The following is a 6086-nucleotide window of genomic DNA, read 5'->3' as shown; positions in this document are numbered from 1 at the left end:
TTAATCACACTTTTGTCCATTTGCCTATCAGTTTGTTAACGAAGTGGACAGAGGCTGTTTTTTCTCCCTAAAAGTGACTTTTAATGGGGGTTTTTGCATTTAAATGATGGGTCTTATCATTCACGGGGGTCCCCGACACAATGCACATGGTCTGGAGCTCGCTGGGGTCCCGCAAATGCTTTAATCACACTTTTGTCCATTTGCCTATCAGTTTGTTAACGAAGTGGACAGAGGCTGTTTTTTGCCCCTAAAAGTGACTTTTAACGGTGGTTTTTGCATTTAAATGATGGGTCTTATCATTGTGGAGGGTCCCCGACACAATGCACATAGTCTGGAGCTCGCGGGGTCCCGCATATGCTTTAATCACACTTTTGTCCATTTGCCTATCAGTTTGTTAACGAAGTGGACAGAGGCTGTTTTTTCCCCCTAAAAGTGACTTTTAATGGGGGTTTTTGCATTTAAATGATGGGTCTTATCATTCACGGGGGTCCCCGACACAATGCACATAGTCTGGAGCTCGCTGGGCTCCCGCATATGCTTTAATCACACTTTTGTCCACTTGCCTGTCAGTTTGTTAACGAAGTGTACAGAGGCTGTTTTTCGCCCCTAAAAGTGACTTTTAACGGTGGTTTTTGCATTTAAATGATGGGTCTTATCATTGTGGAGGGTCCCCGACACAATGCACATAGTCTGGAGTTCGCGGGGGTCCTTCATATGCTTTCATCACACTTTTGTCCATTTGCCTATCAGTTTGTTAACGAAGTGGACAGAGGCTGTTTTTTCCCCTAAAAGTGACTTTTAATGGGGGTTTTTGCATTTCAATGATGGGTCTTATCATTCACGGGGGTCCCCGACACAATGCACATAGTCTGGAGCTCGCTGGGCTCCCGCATATGCTTTAATCACACTTTTGTCCACTTGCCTGTCAGTTTGTTAACGAAGTGGACAGAGGCTGTTTTTTCTCCCTAAAAGTGACTTTTAATGGGGGTTTTTGCATTTAAATGATGGGTCTTATCATTCACGGGGGTCCCCGACACAATGCACATGGTCTGGAGCTCGCTGGGGTCCCGCAAATGCTTTAATCACACTTTTGTCCATTTGCCTATCAGTTTGTTAACGAAGTGGACAGAGGCTGTTTTTTGCCCCTAAAAGTGACTTTTAACAGTGGTGTTTGCATTTAAATGATGGGTCTTATCATTCACGGGGGTCCCCGACACAGTGCACATAGTCTGGAGCTCGCTGGGCTCCCGCATATGCTTTAATCACACTTTTGTCCATTTGCCTATCAGTTTGTTAACGAAGTGGACAGAAGCTGTTTTTTCCCCCTAAAAGTGACTTTTAATGGGGGTTTTTGCATTTAAATGATGGGTCTTATCATTCACGGGGGTCCCCGACACAATGCACATAGTCTGGAGCTCGCTGGGCTCCCGCATATGCTTTAATCACACTTTTGTCCATTTGCCTATCAGTTTGTTAATGAAGTGGACAGAGGCTGTTTTTCGCCCCTAAAAGTGAATTTTAACGGTGGTTTTTGCATTTAAATGATGGGTCTTATCATTGTGGAGGGTCCCCGACACAATGCACATGGTCTGGAGCTCGCTGGGGTCCCGCAAATGCTTTAATCACACTTTTGTCCATTTGCCTATCAGTTTGTTAACGAAGTGGACAGAGGCTGTTTTTTGCCCCTAAAAGTGACTTTTAACGGTGGTTTTTGCATTTAAATGATGGGTCTTATCATTGTGGAGGGTCCCCGACACAATGCACATAGTCTGGAGCTCGCGGGGTCCCGCATATGCTTTAATCACACTTTTGTCCATTTGCCTATCAGTTTGTTAACGAAGTGGACAGAGGCTGTTTTTTCCCCCTAAAAGTGACTTTTAATGGGGGTTTTTGCATTTAAATGATGGGTCTTATCATTCACGGGGGTCCCCGACACAATGCACATAGTCTGGAGCTCGCTGGGGTCGCGCAAATGCTTTAATCACACTTTTGTCCATTTGCCTATCAGTTTGTTAACGAAGTGGACAGAGGCTGTTTTTTGCCCCTAAACGTGACTTTTAACGGTGGTTTTTGCATTTAAATGATGGGTCTTATCATTGTGGAGGGTCCCCGACACAATACACATAGTCTGGAGCTCGCGGGGGTCCCGCATATGCTTTAATCACACTTTTGTCCATTTGCCTATCAGTTTGTTAACGAAGTGGACAGAGGCTGTTTTTTGCCTCTAAAAGTGACTTTTAACGGTGGTTTTTTGCATTTAAATGATGGGTCTTATAATTGTGGAGGGTCCCCGACACAATGCACATAGTCTTGAGCTCGCGGGGGTCCCGCATATGCTTTAATCACACTTTTGTCCATTTGCCTATCAGTTTGTTAACGAAGTGGACAGAGGCTAATTTTTGCCCTTAAAAGTGACTTTTAACTGTGGTTTTTGCATTTAAATGATGGGTCTTATCATTGTGGAGGGTCCCCGACACAACGCAAATGGTTTGGAGCTCGCTGGGGTCCCGCAAATGCTTTAATCACACTTTTGTCCATTTGCCTATCAGTTTGTTAACGAAGTGGACAGAGGCTGTTTTTTCCCCCTAAAAGTGACTTTTAATGGGGGTTTTTGCATTTAAATGATGGGTCTTATCATTCACGGGGGTCCCCGACACAATGCACATAGTCTGGAGCTCGCTGGGCTCCCGCATATGCTTTAATCACACTTTTGTCCATTTGCCTATCAGTTTGTTAACGAAGTGGACAGAGGCTGTTTTTCGCCAGTAAAAGTGACTTTTAACGGTGGTTTTTGCATTTAAATGATGGGTCTTATCATTGTGGAGGGTCCCCGACACAACGCACATGTTTGGAGCTCGCTGGGGTCCCGCAAATGCTTTAATCACACTTTTGTCCATTTGCCTATCAGTTTGTTAACGAAGTGGACAGAGGCTGTTTTTTGCCCCTAAACGTGACTTTTAACGGTGGTTTTTGCATTTAAATGATGGGTCTTATCATTGTGGAGGGTCCCCGACACAATACACATAGTCTGGAGCTCGCGGGGGTCCCGCATATGCTTTAATCACACTTTTGTCCATTTGCCTATCAGTTTGTTAACGAAGTGGACAGAGGCTGTTTTTTGCCCCTAAAAGTGACTTTTAACGGTGGTTTTTGCATTTAAATGATGGGTCTTATCATTCACGGGGGTCCCCAACACAATGCACATAGTCTGGAGCTCTCTGGGCTCCCGCATATGCTTTAATCACACTTTTGTCCATTTGCCTATCAGTTTGTTAACGAAGTGGACAGAGGCTGTTTTTCGCCCCTAAAAGTGACTTTTAACGGTGGTTTTTAAATTTTAATGATGGGTCTTATCATTGTGGTGGGTCCCCGACACAATGCACATAGTCTGGAGCTCGCGGGGTCCCGCATATGCTTTAATCACACTTTTGTCCATTTGCCTATCAGTTTGTTAACGAAGTGGAAAGAGGCTGTTTTTTCCCCCTAAAAGTGACTTTTAATGGGGGTTTTTGCATTTAAATGATGGGTCTTATCATTCACGGGGGTCCCCGACACAACGCACATAGTCTGGAGCTCGCGGGGTCCCGCATATGCTTTAATCACACTTTTGTCCATTTACCTATCAGTTTGTTAACGAAGTGGACAGAGGCTGTTTTTTGCCCCTAAAAGTGACTTTTAACGGTTGTTTTTGCATTTAAATGATGGGTCTTATCATTTACGGGGGTCCCCGACACAATGCACATAGTCTGGAGCTCGCTGGGCTCCCGCATATGCTTTAATCACACTTTTGTCCATTTGCTTATCAGTTTGTTAACGAAGTGGACAGAGGCTGTTTTTTCCCCCTAAAAGTGACTTTTTAATGGGGGTTTTTGCATTTAAATGATGGGTCTTATCATTCACGGGGGTCAAAGACACAATGCACATAGTCTGGAGCTCGCGGGGGTCCCGCATATGCTTTAATCACACTTTTGTCCATTTGCCTATCAGTTTGTTAACGAAGTGGACAGAGGCTGTTTTTTTGCCCCTAAAAGTGACTTTTAACAGTGGTGTTTGCATTTAAATGATGGGTCTTATCATTCACGGGGGTCCCCGACACAGTGCACATAGTCTGGAGCTCGCTGGGCTCCCGCATATGCTTTAATCACACTTTTGTCCATTTGCCTATCAGTTTGTTAACGAAGTGGACAGAAGCTGTTTTTTCCCCCTAAAAGTGACTTTTAATGGGGGTTTTTGCATTTAAATGATGGGTCTTATCATTCACGGGGGTCCCCGACACAATGCACATAGTCTGGAGCTCGCTGGGCTCCCGCATATGCTTTAATCACACTTTTGTCCATTTGCCTATCAGTTTGTTAATGAAGTGGACAGAGGCTGTTTTTCGCCCCTAAAAGTGAATTTTAACGGTGGTTTTTGCATTTAAATGATGGGTCTTATCATTGTGGAGGGTCCCCGACACAATGCACATGGTCTGGAGCTCGCTGGGGTCCCGCAAATGCTTTAATCACACTTTTGTCCATTTGCCTATCAGTTTGTTAACGAAGTGGACAGAGGCTGTTTTTTGCCCCTAAAAGTGACTTTTAACGGTGGTTTTTGCATTTAAATGATGGGTCTTATCATTGTGGAGGGTCCCCGACACAATGCACATAGTCTGGAGCTCGCGGGGTCCCGCATATGCTTTAATCACACTTTTGTCCATTTGCCTATCAGTTTGTTAACGAAGTGGACAGAGGCTGTTTTTTCCCCCTAAAAGTGACTTTTAATGGGGGTTTTTGCATTTAAATGATGGGGTCTTATCATTCACGGGGGTCCCCGACACAATGCACATAGTCTGGAGCTCGCTGGGGTCGCGCAAATGCTTTAATCACACTTTTGTCCATTTGCCTATCAGTTTGTTAACGAAGTGGACAGAGGCTGTTTTTTGCCCCTAAACGTGACTTTTAACGGTGGTTTTGCATTTAAATGATGGGTCTTATCATTGTGGAGGGTCCCCGACACAATACACATAGTCTGGAGCTCGCGGGGGTCCCGCATATGCTTTAATCACACTTTTGTCCATTTGCCTATCGGTTTGTTAACGAAGTGACAGAGGCTGTTTTTTGCCCCTAAAAGTGACTTTTAATGGTGGTTTTTGAATTTAAATGATGCGTCTTATCATTGTGGAGGGTCCCCGACACAATGCACATAGTCTGGAGCTCGCTGGGGTCCCGAAAATTGCTTTAATCACACTTTTGTCCATTTGCCTATCAGTTTGTTAACAAAGTGGACAGAGGCTGTTTTTCGCCCCTAAAAGTGACATTTAACGGTGGTTTTTGCATTTAAATGATGGGTCTTATCATTGTGGAGGGTCCCCGACACAATGCACATAGTCTGGAGCTTGCAGGGGTCCCGCAAAGGCTTTAATCACACTTTTGTCCATTTGCCTATCAGTTTGTTAACGAAGTGGACAGAAGCTGTTTTTTCCCCCTAAAAGTGACGTTTAATGGGGTTTTTGCATTTAAATGATGGGTCTTATCATTCACGGGGGTCCCCGACACAATGCACATAGTCTGGAGCTCGCGGGGGTCCCGCATATGCTTTAATCACACTTTTGTCCATTTGCCTATCAGTTTGTTACGAAGTGGACAGAGGCTGTTTTTCGCCACTAAAAGTGACTTTTAACGGTGGTTTTTGCATTTAAATTATGGGTCTTATCATTGTGGAGGGTCCCCGACACAACGCACATGGTTTGGAGCTCGCTGGGGTCCTGCAAATGCTTTAATCACACTTTTGTCCATTTGCCTATCAGTTTGTTAACGAAGTGGACAGAGGCTGTTTTTTCCCCCTAAAAGTGACTTTTAATGGGGGTTTTTGCATTTAAATGATGGGTCTTATCATTCACGGGGGTCCCCAACACAATGCACATAGTCTGGAGCTCTCTGGGCTCCCGCATATGCTTTAATCACACTTTTGTCCATTTGCCTATCAGTTTGCTAACGAAGTGGACAGAGGCTGTTTTTCGCCCCTAAAAGTGACTTTTAACGGTGGTTTTTGCATTTAAATGATGGGTCTTATCATTGTGGTGGGTCCCCGACACAATGCACATAGTC

The sequence above is a fragment of the Notothenia rossii genome (genome assembly GCF_949606895.1).
Source record: "Notothenia rossii genome assembly, contig: scaffold_129, whole genome shotgun sequence".
NCBI classification, from domain to species: Eukaryota; Metazoa; Chordata; class Actinopteri; order Perciformes; family Nototheniidae; genus Notothenia; species Notothenia rossii.
This window is presented reverse-complemented; position numbering follows the sequence as displayed.